Source organism: Artibeus jamaicensis, unplaced genomic scaffold (assembly GCF_021234435.1).
Source record: "Artibeus jamaicensis isolate MK-2021 breed Jamaican fruit bat unplaced genomic scaffold, CSHL_Jam_final contig_432, whole genome shotgun sequence".
NCBI lineage: Eukaryota > Metazoa > Chordata > Mammalia > Chiroptera > Phyllostomidae > Artibeus > Artibeus jamaicensis.
Genome location: NW_026521828.1, coordinates 12629562 through 12654676, shown reverse-complemented (window position 1 = coordinate 12654676; position 25115 = coordinate 12629562). Strand labels below are relative to the sequence as shown.

Sequence of the window (25115 nt, the reverse complement as noted above, 5' to 3'; positions counted from 1 at the left end):
GGCCGGGACTGGGGGCTGGGCGTCCGGAGGGTGGGGTGGGGGAGGAGAGCGAGCCGGAGGCGGGGCGGACGGCGGCGGCGGCGGCGGCGCGGGGGTGGGAGCGGCAGGAGGCGGCCGCGAAGGGGTTAACCTCCGCCTCGGCCGGAGCCCGGCGGCGCGAGCACGGCCGGAGGACCCCGGCGTCCTGCGGCTCGGCCAGAGCGCCCCCTTCCCCGGGCAGCGCCCCGGCTGTGGCAGGTAAGAGGCCGGGAGGGCCGGGACCAGGCGGTCCCGGGTCCCTGAAACGGCGGGGCCGAGCCCGGCGTGCAGGCCGCGCGGGGCCCCAGCGGCAGCCGGCGCAAGTTTGGTGCGGGCGGGCGCCGGGCGGGCCCGGCGCTGGGGGTGGGAGGACAAAGGGGTGGGGGACCGCGTGGGGGCCGGGGGCAGGCCGGGGTGCGCTGGAGGGCAGCGCGGCAGCTGTAGGTCACGGATAATGTCACTCACGAGGAATGCCCCCTCCCCCTTCCCCCCTTCCCTACTCCCAAACAGGGGAAACTTTTGTCTGGCGAGGGAGGGGGTTAGAGGCCGGGTCCCGGCTTCGGGAAGGGTAAGGCAGCAGGACCGGTTTTCTCTGGGCTGCGAGCGGCCTGGTCTATAGCTCTTCTCTTCCCTTAGGTTCTCGGGAGCAACGAGTCCCGGCTTTGAACGCTACTCTTTAACACCCTGAGACCGGGTGAGGAGGGGGCACCCGTGGACGCGTGACGGGCTCTGGGCAGGCGGGGAATCTGGGGACTGGCTTCCTGGCTCTTTCCTAGAGTAGAGCCCCTGGGTCAGCTAGGAGCCATGCCAGGGCCAGGGGGTACAGAACCCTAACTCTAGTCACGCCCCATTGCTATTACCACGCCCCCACACAACTCCCCCCCAAAGCATTCAGAATGGTCTGGGGCAGAACTGTCCCCCTGGTCTGAGGTTTGGACTGACCTGGGTGTTTGTTACTTCCCAGCTGTGTGACCTTGGTGCCTTACCTTCTCCAAGCCTCAGTTTCCTCACCTGTGAAACGGGCAGACTAGAGCATCTGCCAGAATAAGGATGACGTGAGCACCTCTGGGACCTCAGTCAGCAGTGGCATGCTTGTATTCAACAAGTATTGAATGTCTGTTTCCCGTGGGCCAGGCACCAGGCTAATTGTATGTGTTCTTATTTCATTCTTTGGTGTTACTATTAACCACATTTTACAGAGGGGAAACCGAGGCACAGAACAGCAAAGGTCCACAGGTGGGAAGTGGCAAGGCTTGGTTTCTACTCCCCTCCCCCAGTCTGAGTCTCAGCTGACAGGACTCCATAAGGTCCTGCTGTGACCCAGCTGGGAGTTTCATTTCAGTTGAAATTATGAGGACACCTGCCCCCTCTTCCCACCACCCTTACCCCCAAGTGATGCTCCAAGGCTGCTGCTGCTATGGGTGAGGTCTTATGCCCTGGCTCTTATTGTGGGCAGCTGGAGCAGGAGGGGAAGGCAGTTGGAGCCTGCGCCTGCAGCTCCGTGGTGGTCCAATTTCTGTCACTGGCTGAATCTTTGGCAGGAGTGCTCTCCCAGTTCGGGTGGTACAGGGAGGAGCCCGACTCCCTGGCTTTTGGCTGGGGACAGCTGGTGGCTTTGTCAACAGACCTCTCCCCAGCACCCAGGGGAGAGCAGTGCCTTTCATCTCCATTAGACTGAGTCACTTGCAGATTAGCAGGGGGCAGAGGTAGGGCCCAGAATCGAAGCCCTTGGGGTGATGAGAGATCTGAGGCGAGGGGATTGATATCTTATTGTCTGTCCTCTTGTGTGACTCATCATCAGAGACCTCAGTGCTAAGCTATGGGCTGCTCTAGGTGCCCGAGCCCCAGAGGGCCTTGAGGACAGTTAGGGGGAGGGGACTTTGAGCCAGCGTCAGGACTGCAGGATCCTAACGGAAAATGCACGTGTGCGTGGGTGTCGGAGCCCAGGGTGCACTGTGGGTGCTCACAAAATACCCCGTGAGTGACCTGGTGGGCTAGCGAGGACTCCCACTGGCTTCAGTCCCGGTGCTGGGGGCACCGTCTCATGGGGCTTTGAGCGATTTCTTAAAACATGGAAAGCAAATTGTTAGTTCATAAATGACATTTTAGAACAACGGAGGGTGGCAGGTAATGAGGGAAGTTCTTGGGAGATGAAGTTGGTGCACTGCTGTTGAAACCGCTCCGAGGGCTGCTCCTGCACTACGCCTTGGACTTTCAGGGTCTGTAGGCTTTTCCTTGGCCCTGGGAATACGGGCCCTTCTGGGTGCACAATTCGCTTTCAGCTTGTGGGAAACCCATGGAAATTCCACTACCAGCTGGACTTTGAGGGGACTCAGAAATGCAGGGAAATGAGTGGAGGGGCCAGGAGGCTGAAAGGAGTCCCGTACAGTGGGGGTGACTGTTCGCGCGTGGTCAGACTCTCTTTGTTGTGCTCAAGGCAGGAGGAGGGAGAGGCCTCTTGGAGAATCAACAGGTGAAGGGAGGTGGCCAGCAAAGCAAGAAAGGATGGAAAGCTAGGCTCCTGTGAACAAGGGGGTATGCAAGGAACAGTTTTGCAATTGCAAGTTGAGGATGTGGTCACAGATATAAAATCATAGGCTGGTGTTTTCCTAGGAGCCAGCTAACACACTCTGTATCTGAGAAACTTAGAAATGGACTCCAGTCTCCCTCTGCCCTGTGCAGGGGGGGGGGGGGGGCCTGCGTGACCTGTCTTCCATGTACTTTGGGACCAAAGCCAGGCCTGAAAGTCCCCGGAGACGGGGCAGATTTCTGCTGGGCTAGAATTTGCTTTGGAGTATGGCTTGAAATATGTGGGCTGTTGAGAAGATTTGGACATTCTTTACTTGAAGTGGAACATTAGGGTGATTTGTTAAATATATATGGAAAATGTCTGTGGACGGGGTGACAGAGACGGGAAGTGAGCTGAAGGTGCTGCTGGTTTCTGACTGGAGAGGCTGCTGAACTGAGGGGGGAGGGAAGGCAAGAAGGATCAAGTGATGGCGGACTTGGTCAGTGATAGAGGGGAGGGGAGGGTTCCTCAGGCCCTTACTGTCCAAAGGGCTTCCTGGGGGAGGAAGTTTTGGTGAGACTGCAGACGGGTGATCGGGGCAGTGGGCGACGCGATCGGTGTGGGCAGCTTGTGGGCAGATTGCTGTATCTGCACGGGAGTTTGGATTTTGTCCTGCGCTGGTGGGGAGGACAGAGGGTTGTAAGCAGCTCGTTGAGTCGATGCCTGGTACTGTGCCTTGTGCCAGGCTTCTCACAGACGCTCCATTGAAATCTCACAATACCCCTGCAAAGGAGCGGCTGCTGCTGGTAACCCCCACCCCTGCCCCGTTTTCAGACGGGGAGCTGGAGGCTCAGAGGGCTCGAGTCACTTACAGAGCTATATTTGAACGCAGGCCTGAACTGTTTCTGCCCAGGTCATTTGGCCAAAAATGATGGCAAGACTGGCTGGGTTGCAACCAGCCCAGAGATGACGCTAATCGTGGTCCAGCAGCGAGCTGACCAAAGTCTGACTCAGGCCGTGGGCTTGAGAGGGAAGCAGGAGGGGCTGCCAGACTTGGTAGCTGCCTTGGGGACTGGAGCCATCACAGGTGGTCTAAGGTTTGGGCAAGGACACTTAAGTGACAGTGTCACAGCTTTCAAGTTCCTGGAGGGCTCTCTACAGGCAGAGGGCATACTCTTATCCTGTGTAGCTCCTGTGGGCACAGACAGCACCAAGGTGACAGGGGAGTTAACAGGAATAAGCTCCTCAGCCAGGAGGCGAGGTCCCTGTCGCTAAAGGTATGCAGAGGGGTTGGAGAGGGTCCAGGAAGCATGTACAAGGAGGCTCAGGCCTGGGTGACCTCTTTCAGTTCCATTTTACTGTAGAACCTCAACACTGAGGGTGGTGGTTGGCCCACATCCATCCTGTGTTTCTCATAGCTTTTCAGAACTGCCCCTTCTCGCACCTCTCAGGAAGTTCCCCACAGATGCTGGGCCCGCAGTGCTCCACCTGGGAGGGCCCTTGCCCCCTGGAACAGGTGCAGCCCAGCTGACCTACTAGGGGCCTCTCGGGAACTGCGCTCAGCTGCCAGAGCCTGTGCTGCCAGGGACTGTGGTTTCACAGAGGACTGGAACCTTTTTCTCCCATTCCCCAATCTGTGAAATGGGTTCAATTTCTCTTCCCCCAAATATGAGGAAAAAGCTGAACCATGAATCAGGCTGAATGGGCAGGGGTTGGAGGAAAGGCCTGGTGGGTTTGAAGGTAAGGAGTGGGAGGGGTGGGGCATGGGGCAGGCTTACTCTGCTCCTTCCTTGAATAGAGGTTTAAGGAGGTTTGGAGCTTGGTGGAAGGGGTGGACATGGATGGCGTGGACCGTGTGGCCTCAGGGCTAGAGCCAGTCTGTCACCAAAGGAGTCACACCGGCGATGAAGCTCTTTTCTAGGTAGAGGGGAGTTTGTGTTAAGGGGCTTCCTGGCCACTTTCATTCCTATGTTTTGTTTTTTGATACAGATTGGAGTTACCAAATCTTAAAACGTGTATCATAAATGAACACTTACTTACGGGAAGGTGAGGTCCGGGAGGTCGGCCATGTGACCGCAGTGCCCCCATCTCCTGTCCCCCTCAGCCCTGGAGCTGAGCCAGCTTCTCCCTCCCTGTGTGCACCCCTTCCCTTCCTGCTTCCATGTCTCTGCTGACGGTGAGTTTGCTGCACCCCAGCCACTTCCCTTCACCCCCCAGGTCTCCCCCACCAGCGCCCAGCTCTGGTGTCACCCCTACTTGCACTCATTCCTTTTCCGCAGTCAGTCATCCCTAATCCCGTAGAGCTGGCTCTGCCTGGTCCCTGCTTTGTGTGCGCAGGGCCTGCTCTCCGGCCCTCTCCGGGGGCCCAGCTTTGGGCTGGGGTCCTTACGAACATGCCTCGTCTTTCCTGGACTCGGTGCTGCGGGAGCAGGGGCTGCGTGTGGCCCATTTCCGCACTGGTGGGAGCAGGCAGCATTGAAGAGTGGACGCAGAAGTCCTGGGTTCAAACCTCAGCACTGCCAGCATTGGCTGTGGGATCCAGTGCAATTACCTGCTGTCTCTGGGCATCAGCGTTCTCAGCTGCAGGAGGGGCTGAGGAACCCTGTTCTGCTAGGGCGGTTGAGCAGATCAGAGTAAGAGCCCAGCAAGCAGGAGCCCTTCAGCGATGACTGGTTGTTAGTATTACTGTTTGTTTGCATCTAGGGAGCCATCTGTCCTTTCAGAGGTCGGGGGAAGACTCCTGGGAGTCTGGGTTCCTGAACTTTCTGTCCCATGGTCCCAGAGGGCTTGTTCAGGTGCCAAACCGAGGCCCGGAGAGGCAGGGCAATTCGTGTGGGGTGTGGGAGCTGCTGGTCTTATCCAGGAAGCCTGGCGGATTCCTCTTTTTGTCACACCTGTTTTTCCTCTTCTCCCCTTTTATTAAGGTTAAGTGCTCGAGTTATGGAAGTCCACTGGAGGCCGTGTTGAAGGGCATCTAAAACTCATGCCGTCAGGTGGCTTGGCTGGCAGGCCCTGGGGCTGCCCCCAAGACCCAGGGACGCGAAGCATAAAGCTATGTGTGCTGAGGGGTGGAGCCACCAGAGGGCCTGGCCCAACCTCCCTGTGTGCTGGGATAGGGGAGAAGACCGTGGCAGGGAGAGGTGACCTGGGCCAGGTCTTGGAGCTGGTGGCTAGGACACAGAGCAGAGCAGAGGCTGGGAAAGACACAAAGGAGAGGGCGGAAACTAGGCTCTGGAGCCAGACAGTGTGGGTTCAAATCCCTGCTGGGCCACTTCCTACTTGGGGGCCGGGGCAAGCCCTGGAATTCTTTTATCCGTACAAAGGGAACCCTAACTGCCCCCACCTCCCAGTGTTTAGAAAGGTATTGCAGGAAGGTGCTTAACTCCAAGCTCGGCCCGTGTAAGTTACGGTGATTGTTTCAGTTGGTGGTGTGGTTGATTAGGGAGCTCCCCTCGCCCTTCTCCCATCAGCAGTAGGAGATGGGCGCTCTGCCATTCCCGTGTGGCAGACGTGGCAGCCAAGGCTCAGCGAAGTGCACGGCTCAGCCTGGAGAGGGCCAGGCTCCGGGGGTCACCGTCAGGCCCGCTGGATTCTGAGGGGCTGCTCTGGCCAGGTGAAGCACCAGAAATGAGAAAACGTAAATAATCAGAGCTGGCCAAGGGGGAGGGGCTGTGTCTGGAGGTGCGGGGCAGAATCCTGGCACTCACGTGGCTGAGAGGCGGTGAGGTTTCTGGCCTGGTTCAGACGCAGGGTCCGGCCCCACGAGGCCGGGTGTGGATTCCCGTCAGCCCCAGGCGGCCGAGGACCGGCCTGTCTGGGCAGATCCAGGGTGGCGGTCGGGGAAGGTTTGCTGCAGTCATTGCGCAGCTGCAGCCACCTCTGGTTTACCTTGCCTGCCCGGGCAGAGGCCGGGGAGGAGAACCCAGTGTCGTCATGGTCTCAGGCCTGCGCCTGCTGCACCCTCTGCCCAGACTCCCCGCCTCCTCTCCCGCTGTCGCAGGAGTGCCAGCATCACCTCTTCTCGAGCTCCCCGTTTTCACCTGCAGGGCAAGTTAGTGGCTCTCGAAATTGGTCTCTGGACCAGCAACACCAGCATCACCTGGAAACTTGTTAGAAATGCAAATTGTCTAGCCCCACCCCAGACCTGCTGAATCAGAAAAGGGGGGGGGGTGCAGGGGGAGGTGGGAGAGATGGGAGCAAGACGGGGACCAGCAGTCTGTCTTCAGAAGCCCTCCAGGTAATTCCGATGCACGCTCACGCTCGAGAAACCCTGGTTGGGTAATTTTTTAAAAATTGATGCTCCTCTCCTTGAGCCGTCAGCATGTTCAGACACCCAGCGAATGTGGGGAACCCAGAGGAAAGCTTGGTCTCGCTCTACCCTGTCTTCAAGGAAGCCCCCACTTTGTAACAGCTTTCTGACCCCAGCAGCAGATCTCGCGATGCAGTGATGGGGTTCACAGAACCCTGACAGGATTGCAGGAGACGTTGCTGGGGCCACTTGAGGAAGGCAGGGTGGGGGGATTTGAGGGCAGGGGGCGATTTGTGGGTGGTGAGGATGGGTGCCAGGAGCAAGCTGGCTGTGTTCTGGGACTGGGGCCAGAGCTGGGGTTGGGCAGAGAGCGTGGGTCCTGCTGGGAGACGGGGGTGTGCCGGGGCAGGGCTGCGAGCACGTGTGGGTGAGTGCCGCAGCCAGATGTGGCTGGAGAGGGGTCAGGGCCTTCACTGTCACCAGTCTGGGGGTTTTAAGCATCTCAATAATTTTAATGAGGATCGTATAATTGCCGCTCACATTTCCTGGGAGCTTATCAATGCTTGTTAGGCACTTTTCTGTAATCGTATCTGCAGTAATCCCTGGAGTAATCCTATAAATTAGGCGCTGCTATGGTCCCCATTTGTAGGTGAAAACACTGAAGCCCTGGAGCCACGAGGTGGTAGGTGCAGGGATTCTGGAGAATTCTGTAAGGGTGCTTAGGAGCGGGATCTCACGGGGAAGGGGCAGTGGGGGGTTGTCCTGGGCTATTGGTGTGGCAGGCACAACTGAGATTGGTTTGTTAGAGATACCAGGGTACGTGCGCTGTCACATGAGTGAGTCAGGCTGGGGTGTGTGTTGGGGATTGTGTTGGGGACATTAGGTCTCCAGCCTCCAAACTGGGGCCTCCACTGCAGACACCGTCACTCTTCCTGTCTCAGGGACGGGCCTTGCAGGGCCCGGAGAGACTCCATGCTGAGTTCCAGGTCCCACAGTGAGGGCAAGGGGTGAAACTGGGGACAGAAACTCGGGTCTTCTCTGGTTCTAGCAGGAGCAGGGTGGGGTCAAGGTCAGAGCCCACTGTCTATCCTGCTGTTCTTTTCTGTCTCAGTGTCCTAAGGTACTGCCCAGGAGGCCAAGGGCTTTCTCAACACACTGTTCCACTTCATTTCTCAGTGGGAAACTGAGGCCCAGGGGAGGCAAGGACTAGCCCACACAGGCCCACACATGGCGTCACGATTGGGACCACAGCCCGGAGCCATCTCTGTTCTGACCAGGGGCGGGTTTGTTTCCCAAAAACTGTCCCTGCCTGCTCCCCACCCACTGCCCCTGATCTTTGGCAGGCTGGGTAGCTGGAGCCCGCAGGGTGGCCCAGACCAGTGCTGGGGGCAGAGATGGGTGTGTGCTGGGGAGAAAGCTGCCAAGGAGGGTGGGGCGGCTTCCAAGAGGAAGAGTGCCAAGAAGCCTGAACCCCAGACGGAAACCAAATGCATTTTCTTGGTCCTCAGAGGATATTGGAACAATGGAAGTAGGAAGGGGGAAGTTGGACTATAAAAAGGGCTTCTTGATATCCTATAAAAAAAAAGAGAGAGTCTTTAAGTTTGACTTTTGTTTTTCTGGAGGATGTTTATGAAACTTCCTGAAGCAGGATCCCAGGGCTCCGTGAAGTTTGTCAGGGGCTTTTGTTTGTAGACTCAGGGCTTTGGGTGGGGGAAGGACTTGAGAGGGTCGTCTCCCCATTTTACAGTTGGTAGAACTGAGGCTCTCGGAGGAGGGAGGGGCTTGAGGTCAAACAGTGAGGCCGTGGAAGAGTTTGGATGAGAGCCTGGGTCTTGTGGTGTCTTGAAAGAAGCCGTTTTATTGACTTACCTTTCTCCTAGGACCCTGGTGGGAAGCCGGGCGCAGGGGCTGTGGGGGTCCCTTTGAAAGCACTTGGAGCCACTCCATCCTTGGTGAGGCCAGGCCCTGTCCTCAGCGAGGTGGACCCACCGGGCAGTGACTTGCATGGCAGGAGGAGGAGGATGGGAGGGTTCTCATGGTGATGCCACCCCTGTCCAGATGCCGGGGCTCAGATATGCACCGTCTGCCCAGCAGCTGGGAGCTGGGAGTCACACCCAGTGGGTGCAGAGGCAAGGGCTGTCGTGTGTCGTGATTCATTCTGCTCTCCCAGTCCTGAGGGATGACTAGGCCTTCAGCCCCAATTGTGCCCACGCCTGTGGACCCAAGCGGCTGTGTGTTTGGGCTCCAAGTTGACAGATATGAGGGGGTCCAGCGGGCTTCAGGGAGTCCTTTCCCTCTGCCACCTCCTAAGTCTTGATCCTGTGTATCCTGTGACCTTGACCCCTCCATTCTCACCAATGCAAGGATCTGTGAGCCCACGAGACCACAGGCTGCATTTGGAAGGCATTTCTGTGCAGAGAGCCTGTAGGTTTTATCAGGTTGTGAGAGGACTTGGCCTCCCTCAAAGTGCGGGCAGGAGAGTGGGCGCCGCCAGTCTGTACAGCAGGCTTGGGAGAGGGGGCTGTGCGGTTCCAGTGGAAAGCAGCCCCGTGGCAGTGCGGTGGGCCGTGGTTCAGAGTGGGGCCGCTGTCGGGGTCTCGCCTGCACCTTCGCTTGCGAGCTGCATGATCTTGGGTGAGTTACTGTGTCTTTATTTCAGTTTCTCTATCTGTAAAATGGGAGTAATAAGAGTTAGGATATGATGGACTTAAATAAGATAATACACAAAAGTGACTTATTCCAGTGCCTGCTACAATAATCACTGGGTAAAAGTTTGCTATTATTTTTTATTCCAACTTTTTGCTTATTTGCTGTGCGACCCTTTAAGTGCTTTATCCTGGGGGTCTTCATCTCCATCTCCAGCCCTGCGCTCTGTGCTAGGCTTTCCAGCAGCTGCAGGGCAAAGTTGGAGCGTGGGGTGGACACCGGAGGAGGGGCCCACCCTCTGGATTTTGAGATTCCCCAGTCCAGGCCCCCCTGGTGCCTTGAACGTGGCTTCGTCCTGGTGCAGGGTTATGTAATCGGCCGGGCCTGGCCAGGCACGACACCATCCTCAACCTCGTTTTGTCCCCATTGTCTCTTCCGCTCCTTTCCCCATCCTCCGCCCCGCCTTCCCCATTGGAGCTGTTGCATTAGCTGACCTGTTCTTCAGGCTCCAGGGATGAAATCGAACCGGTGCTATTCTGCCACCCATTGATTTGGTTTGGAGGTTTGCTGGGCAGGTGGCCCCTCCTCCTGCCACCTGGGGACAGACAGAGCTAATGCCTTTGTGCCTGCTTTGGGAAGGGAGACAGGGACTCCTTTATAGGGGAAAAGCAGGCAGTAGGCTGGGGGGCCCTTGACCCTGTGGCTCCAGCAGGTCTACTCACCCCTCCCCGCGACTTCCTCCCTAGGAGTGCCCTCCCCACCCTTGCAGCCCAGCACTGATGCCTCTTCTCCCAGGAAGTCTTCCCTGGTATCTCAGCTGCAGGCATGTTGGCCTCTCCTTGAGCTCCACGGCGTGTCCTCTGTCCCTTTTAAGAAAACACAGGCGGTAAACTGGCAGGCCACGTCCGCCCCACAGGCAGATTTTGCTGGGCCCATGCCAAAAATTGAGCTAGTTGCCAAAGGAGATTTTACATAAAAATCTCAACTTCCGGCCTTACTTCAGGAACGGGAAGATCAGAAAATTTTCAACCTCCATGCTGCCATGGCCACTACTGGAAGGACAGGGGCCCACGCGCTCTATTCGGCCCCAACGCCACCGTCCATGTCACACACTTGCATGATCTTCCCGGCCCTCTGGGCTTCTGAATTTGCAACCCTGTCCTGATGGCATGGGCTGCTTTCTCTCCCGTGTCGCCAGGTGGTGCCTCTGTGTCTGCTCTGTGGGCTCGTTGAGGGTCCTGTGTCCCTCGGAGCGCGGTGCTAGGGCTCGGGCTTGGGCTCAGGGCAGTGTACACAGCAGGAGCATACTAAGTGCTTCCTTTCTGAGCCCAGGCATGGCAGTGGTGCTCCCGCTGTATGCAACGGTCCCGTTTAATAGAGGCCCTGGGTCCACTTGCCCTGCGGCCCCTGAATCCTCTCCCACACAAGCTGTGGCTGCTTAGCCGGTACACAGACAGCTTCTTACGGTGTGGGTAAAGAGTCACTGGAGGTGCTGCGGTGTCGCCGAGGAGAGGGGCTCTGAACCCACCGCCGTCCCCATGGTTTACTCTCCTGGGGGGCTTGGGGGAGCCTGGGAGGAGAAGGGAGGCTGGGATCAGCAGTTTTCAGAGGGTATCAGTGCCAGGTCTGCATCCGGAGGGGACAGGGGGCCGGGGCGGCGGGTCATTTCAGGTGCTTTACCGGACCGGGCTTCCCCTCCTTTGGCCTTTCTCTGTGTCATTCTCCTGGAGTTGCACTTGATCCATCATCTCGAGTATCCAGCTGTCTGTCCAGCTGAGGTTTATTTCTTTCTTTTAATTGAAATCCCAGACACCCCCTGAGGCCAGCTGAGATGTCTCGACCTGGAAGAAGTCTTAGCTGTGAGGAGGTCATATGGCTCTGGGTACGAGAAAAACCTGGAAGCTTATAAAAAATGTGCAGTTTCTGTCCTGTCTGTGAGGCGACAGCCTCCCCCACTCGGAAGACTCGGACATGAGACACACCTTGGGGACCCTGTCTGGCTCGTGGAGCCCAGGGCTGGTAGGAAGGGCCCTGGGTGACAGTTGTGCTGTGTGGGAGCAACGTGCCCCTCCCCCTCTGGGCTTCTCTTTTGTCCCCTGTGTACCAGCTCACTGGGCTTCTCCCAGGGGTCATGGCTGAAAGTGCCCTGTGAGCCACGAAAGAGGGGGTGGGGACGGGCACCAGTGTTGGGCGGAGGGAGAACCCCGACTCCTGGCCTCACCTTGACCAGGCCCAGAGGAGTTTCACGTTCTTCAGGCAACGGCTCAGGAGAGGAGGGCCCCGATGCTGGCGGGGGAGGCAGGCTGGGAGCCCCCGTCAGAGCGGGCAGGGGCTGTGCCTGGTGGAAGGGCCTGAGCCCAGGGCCAGGGAGGGAGTGCCTGGACAGCCCCGCCACTTGGCTGCAGGCTGAGGGGCACCCCGTGTGTGTGGTCTCGTGGCAGGTGGGCTGGGCCTTCCAGGGCAGACCTGGGCATACCACGCACAGATGGGTAGACTGAGGACTACAGAGGGCGGGCCCTCTGAGTGTCCTGTGAGCATGTGGAAAGTTGGGCCTAGACTCTAGTCTCTGACTGCCAGGCAAGGCCTCACTCCTCTGTCCCCACCTCCCTCTGCAGGGCCACTGCCTGATCCTTCAGCTGGGACAGGTGTCTGCTTGAGGCCAGGGCTGTCTCTGGTGACCTCCAGGCCTGGACCTGGAGAAGCGAAACCAGCATGTCACAGCCACCCCAGAGGCATGAAACCAGTGGGGGGTGCAAATGACCCTTCAACCATCCTCTATCCCATTTTTTTTTTTGTTTTGTTTCTCCTTCAACTGTCGCCTATGGGCCTGTGCCCATTTCCGCCTGGCACTGGGCTCCACGTTTTTTATTCTGAGAACAAAGCTTCCTTCTGATGTTCCTCCTGCTGACAACAGGAAAAGGGCAGGCGTGGCTCCGGGCCCCCCTCCTCCGCCTCCTCCTGCTGGGAGCATGGGACAGCCTTTGTAGATGCTGGACCCCGGCAGCTCCAGAGGGCTGGGAGGGAGGGCGGCAGCAGCCTGGTTCGCATTCCTGCTGGCGACTGGAGCCGCCCCATGGGCCCAGCTCTCAGACTCAGAAAGTTCTCCTTCAGCAGCCGAAAGGGTGGCCAGCGGCATTGGCCAAGGACCAGCGTAATTGTCCTGTTTTGGTCCAAGCACTCAGTTTTCCCAAGACACTTTGATGGGGCACTGTTCATGCGACAACCCTCTGGGTTTCAGCTGGCACAGGTGGGGTATGGGATTGGCCTCCAAGTGACCCCAGCCTTCTAGGGGACCACAGAAATTGAAAGGTGTGTTCACGTGGGCAAGGCAGCAGTCCCTCATTCAACAGTTCTTTTTAAGTAAGCATCTACTTTGTTCCAGGCTTTTTTTTTTAGGCACTGGGACACAGCCGTGAACAAAACAGACCAAGACTTGGGGCTGACATTATAGCGGTGGGATAGAATCAACAAACCAGCACCTGCCAGCCCTGCACTAGCTGTTAGTCAGGTGTGAGGAGTGCCTGAAAGAAAGATAAAGCTGGGTTGTGGCCAGAACGGGTGACTTCAGGGAGTGGCTCTGCCGTGTCAGGTGGTCACGGAGCCTCTGGCGCGGGGACAGCAGATGCCAGGAAGGAGGGGGCCGTGATTTATCCAGGGAAGAGCCTTCCAGGCAGAGGGAACAGCATGGCCAAGACTCTGAGGCTGGAGGGTGCGAGCTGTGCTGGAGGGATAGTGGGGAGGCCAGAGCAGGAAGAGCGAGAGCCGTGCTGGCGGGAGCTGGGGCCCAACAGAGTGTGCGGGGCCTCTGAGCCCACTGAGCGGCCTTTGCTGTCCAGTCTGAGCAAAGGGGAAGCTGCGAGGGGCTGGGCCGGGGTCTGACTTGCTTGGGTATACAGGGCTGCCGCATGGAGCAGAGGCTGGAGGAAGAAGTGGGACCCTGGCTAGGAGGCTGCTGCACTCCCTCGGGCAAGGGAGGACCTCCCGGTGGGCACGGGGAGGTGGCCAGGGGCCGGACTCAGGGCCGATTTTGCAGGATGAGCCAGAAGATTAGATGTGGGGTGTGAGAGGAACAGGGTGCTGGTGGCTCCCCGAGGACACTGTTGACATTTACCGAGAACAGAGCAGACTACAGGACAAGCAGTTTGGGGGAGAAGAACGGACGGAGATTTCAGGTCAGGGGTGTTGAATTGGCACGGACCCTCAGGAACCTCTCTGGGCGCCGAGGGTCTGGTCTGTAAGAGCGAAGATGTCCCGGGCCCTTCCTGGCCTTTTTTCTCTTTGCAAACCTCCTCCTGGACGGAGGAGCAAGGCGGATTCTGTGGACTAATTGTTACAGAGTTGGCGTGGGCATGTCTCTCTCGTGAGAGTTCCTCCGGGACTGGGAGTGCTGGGAGCCCTGGGAGGGGAGGCTGGAGGCCACAGGCCTCACCCTGACTCCGCTGCCAGCACAGAGGGCCTTTTCTCTGAGCCCTGGCTTCCCCTCCTGTGCACAGAGCCATTGAGCTGGTCCCAGGCTTCTGAGTGTGGCCTGGAGCACTCGAGGAGGCCACAGGGCACAAGGGTTAAAACCGGGGCTTTCAGTCCAGGCGTGGGTGTGAATCCTTTCTTTGGCAGGGACATAATTCCTTGGCTGTAAGGCTCCGGTCCAGTGACGCAGCCACCCCGAGCCTCAGCGTTCCCATCTGTAAGCAGTGCCCGCGGCACAGGCTCACTGTGAGGGTTAAGGGAGAAGGTGTGCACACAGCACTTATCGAGGGCCTGGCGTGGGCACAGCCACGCCGCACCCACTCAGCAGGCCGTTGGCAGCGCTGACCTGTGGAGTCGGTCAGGTTAAGGGGGTTTTGCCTGGTAGGTGGTGGGAGCCATGGAAGGTTATTGAGTAGGAGCATGTCGTACGTGTGGTTTGAGGGGCCAGCTTTAAGTGTGGAGATTTGGGCTGAGCCCCTTCCGCCTGCCAGAGTGAGAACTGAGGGCTGGCCCTGATGGACTCTCCTGCCCTCCCCCTCCTGAGGGGTGTCGCTGACTTGGCGTGGGCAGCCTCTGCCTTGCATGGGTCCCTTGGCATGGGGTTAGTCGTTTTCCCCAATGTCTCCTCCAGGGCCCCTGTCTCTCCCGCCCAGGGTTGAGCTTACGGAGCGTGAGTGAGGGGCATCCAGGGTCGGTTGACAGCAAGTGGACTTGAGTTGCATGTAGGGCCCCAAACAGGACCAGCGGTGGCAGGGTGGGCCTGGAGTGGCATTCCACTGGACACTCGGATGTGGCCTTGGTTCCCGATGTGGGTCCCGGTTGGGCGGTGCGTGCTGCTGTGGAGCCGTGGAGAGGCCGACAGCGGCGGAACGTGGCCCCTTCAGGACCCGCACTTCAGTGGTGCGTGGGCGTGCTGCCCCGCCCTGTGCCTTTGCAAGCCTGGTTCCCGCAGTCGAGCCAGGCCAGGATGGCCAAGGACATTTCAGAGTCCCCCGGGGCTCGCAGCCAGGCTGTCACCAAGCAGTGGCTGTTTTCCCAGGGTCCCCGGCGTTTTAGGGGTGGAGGGGTCTCTGAAGATATTCCAGAGACTTTTCTCAACAGCTGGGTAAATTGAGAGAGAGCAAGGCACTTGACCAGGGTCTCGCAAGGCCACCTCCCACCTGTCACCTCCCTCTGTTCCCATGTCCCTTGCGCAGACTCCTGGCCTCCTGCCCAGATGCTTGCAACAGCCTCAGTCTTGTGGGCTCTCCAAGAGCTTTGTTTGTCCTTCCATTATGGTAACCTTGCCATGTCTGCCAGATGCACACCCTGTTGGAGTGCGCCTGGTCTCCCAGCCTCTCCGTACCAGACAGAGCAGAGCAGCCCTGAGGTTCTGAGCCCAGGCCCCAGCACCAGCCTGACCTCGGTTGGAACCCCAGCTCTGCCCCTTCCTCAGTTGGCGACCTGGGGCCAGTTGCTCCACATTTCTGAGCCATGGTGTTTCCATCTGAGATATGAAAATGGTAGCAGTACTTAATTTACAAGGATGTTGTGATGGTTAAATGAGAGAGACTGTGTGAAGTGCTGGGTATAATACCTGCAGAGTGAGCTCAGTGATGATCATTGTTGCTTTATGACGGTAGTCGATGCGGTGACACTGAAAAGTCAAGGGCGCAGAGGCGAGGTAAAGCCCTGGACTGGGAGGTGGGAGATGCAGGCGCCAAATTCACTCTCAAGCGCTGCCTTCCTGAGTGCTTCTTGGGAAGTTGCTCCCCCAGGGGACTGCCGCTTCCCTCACGTGTGCAAGGGAGAGGGGATCCCAGCCCCGTTCCTGTGAGGGGGTCATGTGACGCCAAAGCACAGTCTGTGAAAAAGCTTTGCGTCTTTGGACTGATTTAAAAATGGCACAGCGGTGACTGCGGTGTGCTGGTGGTGATGTGGACATTGTAGCCACAGCGGCGGACAACTGGCTTGGCTGGAGGCCGGTCAGCCTGCAGATGCCCAGCGCCCACGCGGGCTTCCCGTCCCCGCCTCCTCCCGGCCTCCGCCAGCCTGCCTTTCACATTAGTGTCAGCATTTCGAGCTCAGTGTGGGAGGTGCAAAGACCCGGTGGCGTCCTCCAAGCCCTAGTGGGTTTGGGCAATCTGTGGCTGATGCCACGGAATGCAGGGATTAAAGCCAGGCACCAGGTCGGATCTCAGCTAAGCAGTTTGCAACTGGGAGCTTGAACGAGTTGCTTGACTGCCTCGAGCCTCAGTTTCCACAAATGTGAGATGATGCCCAGCTGAAGTGGAGCCAAGCAATTAGCAAAGGGCCCAGGACCCAGCTGCAGCTGTATGATGTGTTCCCAGCTGGAGCACGGTGACTTACAGGTTTATGGAGCGTGGGGAGTGGGGGTCCTTGTGCCCATTTCTGGGGCTGATATGCTCCCTACAGAATCGCCTAGCTGAGAGGGGGGCCCCGGGAGCCAGCTGGCTTTATTCCATTTTACAGGTGAGCAAAGAAGGCCCAGGAAGGCGTCACTGAGGTCACAAACAAGGCTGGCACTAGATGAGGCAAGTGGGGCCCCCAGAGCTAACTCGAAGGCGTGTTTGCTCTGAGGTGGCGCTCACTCCCAGGGCCGCCGCCACGCTGGAGCCCAGCAGCACCTGAGAGGGCCCCCGCGTGACATCTGTGCCAGCTGCCTCACTTGCCCCGCCCTGGAGGTCTAGGACTGGAACTGTCCTCTCCTGACCCTTCGAGCTGTTTCCTGAGCCTGGGGAGTGCGGGAACATCTGTGAGGCACCTTCTGGAGTCTCACTGAGGCCCCCTGGGTCCCATTAAAAGGAGCCTGTGATATGTAGGTCACCCGGCGCTTTTTGCCGAGTCTCTGCTCACTCTGGCTGTCTGTGCTCCAGAGAAAGCGGGGCCCTCCTGCCCGCCTTCTGCTCCCTCCCTGCCAGCCGCACCCTGTGCGTTTTGAGGTGTTGAACCCCTCACCATGTACACGTGTTGACAGTGGGCTCTTGCCTCCGCAACAAGCCCCAGCAAGTCTGGAGGGGCAAGGCCACTTTGATGTGGGCCTTGACTCAGCAAGCCCCCGTGTTGTGCCCACCAGGACTCCGGAAGATTAGGCGCTTCTGCAGCTCCAAGTGCCTCAAAGCTTTCCCTCCCTCCTCATCACCCGCCGTGTACCTGGCCTCCCTCTGCTTGGCCACAGGGCCTGGAGCCTCTCAGATCCCCAGGGCTTTCACGTCTTCCTGGCAGACTGGTCTCCATGTGTCTACCTGGGCCAGTCCCCCCATCACCTCTGCCAGGCCTGCTGGCTGGGCCTCGGGTGACTTGGTCAGCGGTGGCCAAGACTGCTAATTCCTACAGGGGTGCCTGGGGTTCCCCTGGGGCTGGGGGGATCCTGGGCCACCCTCACAGTGTGACCCGAGGGGTCCTAGGACAGCCTGCCCTGTGTGCTTCGCCTGGCCCCAGGCGTCCAAACACGCCACCTTTTTTTTTCCTGTGGCTGCTCTTGGGGCTTGAAATTCTGTCCTTAGCAAGTTGCCTCTGCCCTCTCTGGTGTCCTCTAAAAACACAGGAGTGTTGCAGGTGCTCTTACATGTTTGCTGCCGAGAAGTGAACCGGGTCGCCTGGCCCCTTTCCCGCTGCCTGTGTGACCTCGGGGGAGTTGCTCCCCCTCTCTGGGCTTCGTCAGTCCTTTTCGGCTCTAGCACCTGGTGCTCTGGCATGGTTTGCCCCTCCACGCTGGCAGTCACCCTTCTTCCCCATCTACAGGGCGGGGCGACGAGAAGGGCCTGGCGGGTCAGCTGGGATGCAGCAGGGGCCAAAAGCCAACGTCACAGAGGCTTGGACCACCGGCTGGCCCGCCAGGGGACGTCAGTCTTTCCTCCTCCTCGCTGAAGGACAGCTGGGGGGAACTGAGGCCTGGAGCAGGGAGGGCCTTGCTTTAAGGTCACACAGGCAGTCGGGCGGGACTGAAGTCAGTTGCGCTTGCTGCCAGCAGGCAGCACGTGAGGTTTTATTTACTTATTTTTAGAGAGAAGGAAAAGGAGGGAGGAAGAGGGAGAGAAACATAGATGAGAGAGAGAAACATCAATCGGTTGCTTCTTGGATGTGCCGCAGTCGGAGATCAAACCTAAAACCCAGGCGTGTGCCCTGACCGGGAATCAAACCAGCCGCCTTGCACTTTGTGGAACAGTGCCCACCCAACCAAGTGAGGCACACTGGTCAGGGCTCCACCTTTCTGGAGGGGGACCAGAGGACTCGTCCGCACAGGGTCAGGGGCATACTTTCTCATCTCCTGTGGAAGGCAGCTCCGGCAGGGCCCCGGCCTGGCGGAGGGGTCCCTGGACTGGGGGCTGAATTGGGCTGAGGTTCAGGGGGTAGGGGCTGGTGGCCTCCAAGGAGAGATGTGATGGGGGGTGGGAGGCCGGAGGCTTCTGGGGATATGGTTGGTGGCTCAGGGTGCCCTAGGGCACCTCCCTCTGTCCCTCCCTGCCAGGGAGGGGACTGGGCTGACTGAGATGCCATTTGCCCTGGCTCCGGGATTAGGTGCGGCCGTGCTAAGTGAGGAGTGAGGATCCGTTGCGAGGAGGAGAAGAGACTCGGAGCTGAGTGGCTGCTGCTTGGAGCTCGGTGGGTCTTGTCATTTTCTCCTTGGCTTCCCGTACCCTCTGACTGTGGCCTTAGTGCCCTCCTTCCTGTCCAGGCCTCCAAGGTCTGTCGGGAAGTACGTGTGCACAGGGTGTGCGTGTGTTCATACCCACGCAGGAGGGGCCCACGGTCCAGAGGTTGGGGCCGCTGGCCCTGGAGCCTAGTGCTGGGTCCCCTCTGCCTTCAGGCCCAGAAGCAGGTTCCTTCAGTGTCCCAGCCTCTGGGGCCACGCCAGGGCTGACTTGGCAGCGTCCTCGTAGAGGGGAAGGAGGTGGCTGGTGGCTGGGAGTGAGAAGGAAGGAAGGAATCAGTTTCTCTTGCAACCTCTCCCGAGAGCTTGGCAAATCCACAAATCCACCTGAAGCCAACAGGTCTGAGAGTTTGAGATTCACCACAGGGCATGGTGGGGCTGCAGTGGTGGGCTCCAGGGCACCCAGGCGTCACGTTTGTGGCTTCAGTCCTGTCTGGACCTGGAGTGCTGTGGCTCCTCAGGGCGGGCCAGGCCCAGAGGGTTTTTGTGTCCTTTGCTTGGAAAGTGCAGCTGCAGCCACCCTGCATCTGTGGCGCCTGTCAGGAGAGAGCCCAGGAACAGCCGTCGTTGTATCCTCAAAGGGTTCTGTGACCCCAGGAGGCCATCGGCTTCTGGTCTAGCTCACTCCCCGCTTCGTCCAGATGAAGAAACAGAGGCCCAGAGAAGGCAGGGGCCAAGTTCGCAGGCACACACAGGGAGCGGGTTCAGGGCGCTGGGGTGCTGACGTGGACTTCAAGCCCATGTAAAGTGTGGCTTCCGCATCCATGAGGTGGAGACCCCCAAACACGCCTGCTCCTGGGATCCTCTCCCGGGGCACCTGGCAACCTGGGTGGGCAGGTGGGAGGGCGGGGGGCTGGGCTTGACCGGCGTTCCTCGGCTCCCCTGTGGGGGGCAGACAGTTCAGGGCACGGTAAACTTGTTTCTACTTCACTGGAACCGCAGGACAAGTAAGTGAGGTCTCCGGTGGAACATGCCTTCTAGAGTGCTACACGTGCCCTAGACCAGGAGGCAGGTCGGTCACCCTTGTCCTTCTCCGTCGTGGTGGTTAACTGAGCTCTGCCACTTCTGACCTCCGCTCCGGCCTCTCTCTCCTCTTCCTCAGTAGGAGCCCCTGCAGCGGGCATGAGGCAGCCCCCTTTCTCATGTGGGGGCCTGCCTCTCTGGGCACTGTGGTGCCCCTTCTGCCAGCGAAGGCTTTCTTCTGGGTTAGCCTACATTTTGGCAGCTGGGCTGATCACCTGCAGAAAACCTCTTTCTGAGTATGCTTTGGGCTGAAGACCTGGCTCGAGAATGGTTGTGGAATGCGGGGCAGCAGGACTATGTAGGGGTTACAAGCAGGGGCTGTAAGTGGCCTGGCTAGGGGCTGTCCTAGCTCTACCTTTGCCCAGCTGGGTGGCCTTGAGTCAGTTGCTTGCCCTCTCTGAGCCTAGGTTTCCTCATCTGTAAAGTGCATCTCAGTGACACCACCTCTCAGGATGTGAGGACAGGGTGTGATAACTCAGGGAAAGTGCTCAGCACAGCCCAGTGTGCGGCTGGTGAGTTACCAGGAGCTCAGTTTCTGCCGGCTGCTGTCAGCTGGGGAGATTATGATGTTTACAGAGAAATCATGTTCTGGTCTTTTTGTGTGCCTCTGACCTGAGTCTAAGAAAAACAGTCAGAGGTGGATTCCAGTGTGTCGTAAGTGGATTTGGGGGTCGGGAGGGGGCAGCCCTGTTCTGGGAAGCGGAGTGGGCTAATGAGGAGCATGCCCTGTAATGGGCCTGCCCGTCTCAGTCTGCGCTGGGAGCTCTGGGGGGACTGGAGGTGAGCCTGTCCTCGGGACAGCACGGCAGCTGGCCCTGACCTGCCTGTCCCCAGTCCACCCCTCCCACAGTTGTCTTGTTTGTTTGCTCCGTGAGCCCTTTCTTCAGAGCTGGTGCAAAGGTACAGGCTCAGCTCAGCCCTGTTGGAAGAAAGACAAATTCCCAACCAGCAGGTCTAAGTTCCTGAGGTTTCCTGCTGGGCATTCCCTGCCAGGAAACCCACAACGGACCCCCGCTGAGAGCCTGGGAGTGCACCAGGGTTTTAGGCTTCGTTTGCTTGTGGATTGACTGATGCTTCGTGGGGCTGCTTCCAAGAAGACTAGTTTAAGGTTGTTTGTAAGTTAAAACACACGTAAAATGGGTGAAAATAAAAGCAGGAACAGCCCCATTTAGAGGGAGTGGCGAGTGGGTGGGAGGTCCTGGGCGAGCTTGGAGGACCTATGGTTCTGAAGGATGGCGAACGCAGGTGGCTCTGTGCTGAGGGTCCCCGTCACCTGCTCATTAGCTCTGAGCACTGGGGCAGCTCGTGGGCCCCTCTGGGCCTCAGTTTCCTCATCTGTGAAAGGAGCTGAAAGCAGGTGATGGTGCTGTCATAAGGGCTAACCAAGAGCACACAGCACAAGCGTGTCCTGTCTAGTGAGTGATGTCCGTACTATTGAGGCATTCAGCTTGGAGACACCTCGTAGCGGATTCAAATGGGGGTAACCGGCCAGGGCTCGAGTCTCTCGGGTACCTTCCATGGGTGGGAGGCCATTTCTCCTGGGAAAGCTGCCCATGAAGTTGGGCCACCAGAGTTCCAGTCTTGAGAGCAGCTTGACATCTGGCCGCATAAGTCCGGCACCTCGTGGTGGGACACAGAGCAGGGGGGCTCACAAGGAGGGCTTTGGAAATCCACAGCTGGCAAGGTCCAACCTCCAACTACTGCTGGCCAGGGAGGGGGGTAGACAGGGTTTTCTTGAATAAGAAAACCGGCCAAGGTAGGTGGGGGTGTGGCAGGCCTGTCTGGTGCAACCCCTGGGGGATCCTTTTCTCTCTCTGGGCCTCAGTGTCCCTGTGTGTCGCTGCAGGATGGACTGCACACTTTTTGGCCCTGGACTCTGAGCCAGACCGCCAACAGTCCCTCGATGGTGGCCTTGGCCTCCAGGATGACTGACGGGCAGCAGCTTGGCCCCGGGCCAGGTGGCACTGCAGGGCTGTGGGGGTGGGGGACACAGCGAATTCCAGCAGAGGAGGGATTTGCTTCTGGTCTGGGCCTCCCAGGGGTGTGATTGAGTGAGCTGGAGGAAGTCCTGCACAGCTGGGACGCAAATGCAGAGGATTTTCTGCCCTGGGCTGTGCATGGTGGGTGGGGTGGGCTGGGGCCAGGCGTCTGGTGAGGCGGGGTGGCTGTGGGGTGTGGCTGGGTGGTGGGTGGTGAGGTGACTGTGCCGGGGTGTGACAGGCAGAAAGGGACTGGGTCAGCTGTGGGCAGTGTTCCTGGGATTGCATGTAGGGCTGTTAGAACCTGGCCTGCGGCCACCTCTCCTCCCCCAAGCCCAAGGCCCATTCACATACTTCTGAGCCTGCTTCCAAGGCTCTCCCTGCACCTCCTCCCAGCACCCCAGCCCTGCTCCTGTACCTGTGGCCCACATGCCTGTTGATGGCACCGTGTGAACATGGAAGTCCCACATGAGTATGTCTGTGCACTTGTGTGCATGTGCATGCAGGAGGCACAGGGGACATTGGCAGGAGTAGCCCAGGCGAGAAATCAGATCTGGGCTGGGCGAGCATGTGGGGCTGTAGGGGCCGCAGCAGCCCCATACCAGAGACGTGGAACCCTGGAGCCCAGAGCCCTGCATCTTCCGTGCCCAGGGCCACCCTCGTTCCTAGTCAGCACAGAGGGAAGGAACAGGAGCTGTCACCGGCTTGTCCCTAACTCCCAGGCTGCTCCCAGACCTGACCCCCCTTCTTCTCTTTCTGGATCCACTATTAATTTGATCTACAGCCCTGGGCCAGTTCCTTCCTGAGCCTCAGTTTCCAAATCTGTTAAGTGGATAATAAGTTTATTAACCTATGTTGCCGAGTGCCAGGCATGGGGCTGTTTTATCCACATCATCTCTCTTAGTCTGGCAGCATATCTAAAAGCATAAACCCCAGTTTACACTTGGGGAAACTGAGGCTCAGAGAGGTTGCCAGGTTTGCTCAGAGGTCATAGGCCAATAAATAATAGAGGCTGGACTTGAGCCTGGCTGGTTGGCTCCAGCCTGAGCCCATAACTGCCATGCTGGCAGCCACCCCACTGCTACCTCTCAGACTGTTGGGGCGACACAGCCTGAGGCAAATATACAGCCCTTGGCAGAAGGCCTGCTGCACACAGTAGGCACTGAGTGCTCTCAGATCACATGATATGTGCACTTCACCATGAAAGGGGCGAGGAACTTCATCTCAGGGAGCTCTCGATTGCACCCCCAGGGTTTCCCTGTCCATCCAGAGCACAGCCAGACACCCTCCCCGGCCCGATCTCCAGACAGCTTGGTCTCTAGGAAAGCCCGTATACCTCTGCTTCCTTTCTCTCTGGGCCCTAGAGAGGATTGTGGGGGAATCAGAGCATTTCAGAGTGGAGGGTGGGGTAGGGAGTGACTTTCGACTCCTGAGCAGTGGCCACAGTTACTGTGGTATTTCCCGAAAGTGCGGAGTTGCCATGGTGTCTCCATGACAACCAGAGCATCTCATTCATTATCCCCAGCACCTTGGCAGGGAAAGCTGGACCTAGGGCTGGGAGAGCACAGTGGGAGCCTGGCTGAGGGCTAGAGGCCTCTGTGACTGAGGCTCCCTCTTGCTGTCCCCCGTCCTGGCCAAGCTTCCCCTGCAGGTTCTGGACCCCCTCTCGTGGGGTCTGAATTCAAATTTCAGCTCTGCCACCCATTAGCTGTGTGATTTGGGGCAAATGACTTAATCTCTCTAAGCCTCATTTTTCTCAATTGTAAATGTGAAAATACCAGTATTAGTTTCAAGGATTAAATGAGATGAGGTGTGTGAAAGTGCTTATTAGCACATGGCCAGGCTCACGATAAATGCTCAGCACACAGCAGCAGTAAAAATACCAATGACAATAATTATGATGGTATTACTGTTTTTTTAAAAATAGAAACCCCTGAGTTTCATGGAGAAATGACAAGATTTTGAGTCGATTTAGCATTTCCTATGTAACTATGACTAGTCACTTCACCTTGAAGCCACAGTCTTCTCATCTGTAAACTGGGAACAGTAACAGCTGCTCACTTCTTCACATCCTGGGTACTCAGGAAGGACGGATGCCTGGGGAAGTCATGGAAGCTTCCAGCGTCAGTCAGTCCTGTCCCCGTCCTCGAAGACACCCAGGCATCTGGGGAAGGGGAAGAGAGGAGATCGGTGTTTGGGGAGGACCTCTGTGTGCCAGCTGCCGGGCAGGGCCTGCCCCTTCAGAGGTCAGTGAGTCCTGGTCCAGCCCTGGGCCCTGCAGCCTGCAGAGCGCCGGGCGGCGGCAGAAACGCCCACACCTCCTCAGTATGGAGCACACGCTCAGGTGCACCCAGAGACTGGGCAGGAAGCCAGATGAGGGAGGGGGGCCGACTGTGGGGCTGTGCTGACTGCGGAGTGTGTGGCCAGCCTGTCTGGGGAGGGTGTGCAAGTGCCTCAGCTGATGTGGCCAGTAGGGATGTATGCTGCATGTCACCAGAATGCGCTGTTTTTCTTAAAAAGAATTTTATTCATTGATTTTAGAGAGATAGAGGAAGGGAGAGAGAGAAACATTGATTTCATGATCCATTATTTATACATTCATTAGTTGATTCTTGTAGGTGCCCTGACTGGGGATCGAACCTGGAACCTTGGTGTACCAGGATGATGCTCCTACCACCTGAGCTACCTAGCCAGGGCAGAGTGGGCTCTTTTTAAAGACATCTTAGAAGTTCTGACTTTCATGCGAAATCTCCTGAGTTTAAATCAAAGAGAAATGTTTTGCTCGTCAAAGGACGTAAGTCTACGCCTTGGTCTGGCCGAAGGACCCTAGTCTCCAGCCTCTGGCTGTGTAATGGGGAAGGGCGGAGCCTGGGAAACGGGACCTTCCGGGATGGGGTGGCAGGGTGCGTGAGGACGAAGAGGAGGGATGACACTGGAACTGGGGTCTCGAAGGGCGAGTAAGAGTCCCAAGGGGTAGGGGCAGAGATTCCAGGCAATGGGAACTGCATTAGAAAAGCCTAGATTCATGACCAATATTGGCCACTGGTTGGGAGGGGTAGGAGTTTGGCTGGTGATGTCAGCAAGGCACAAGGCATTAGGGGATGTCGAGGCCTCAGCCCTCTGCTGTCCTTGAGGCCTCAGTGGCTCCGGCGGGACTAGAAAACCTCCAGTTCTCCGTCCCTGGAGCCAGGGCTCTGGAACGCAGGCTGTGGGGAGGGCCTTGAACAGCCTGGGGGGGCGGGGTTGCAGTGGCGGGGCAGCACCAGAGGCCAGCGGGCTGTTTACCAAGCTCTTGGCTCTCCCCCACCCTACCCCAGGGGACGGGGGCTGGTGGGCCCACTCCCTTGCTCCCTTCACCCTCTCTGGAGCCTGGGCCTGCGCTTTGCCATGGCCTCCTCCCTGGCCTCCTGACCCCTAACCATCTGGCCCCTCCCCACACGTCCATCTAGTTCCTGGGAAAGGCCACAGCCTCTGAAAATGGGGATTGAGAGAGAGCACGCACAGAGCTTCACAGTGTTTCGCGGGCTCCGTTCTCTCCCATGTGGCAAGTATACGAGACGGGGCTCGAGG

At 58.2% G+C, this 25115-nt stretch overlaps 1 protein-coding gene across 7 annotated transcripts in view; it reads left to right on the top strand.

Moving 5' to 3' along the window:
• Positions 1 to 25115, top strand: part of NDST1 (N-deacetylase and N-sulfotransferase 1) — a 58649-nt gene that overhangs the window by 364 nt on the left and 33170 nt on the right. The window contains exons 2-3 of one of the 7 annotated variants that reach the window (XM_037161920.2): positions 655 to 712; positions 983 to 1166. The exons of 1 other annotated variant lie outside the window; for it this stretch is intronic. The gene's annotated coding sequence lies outside the window, so the exon portion shown is untranslated. Of the gene's footprint in view, positions 1 to 95; positions 238 to 654; positions 713 to 982; positions 1167 to 4516; positions 4704 to 18334; positions 18495 to 25115 lie in introns of those variants that run through there. 5 more of the 7 variants (XM_037161922.2, XM_037161924.2, XM_037161925.2 and 2 more) reach the window with 5 other exon arrangements.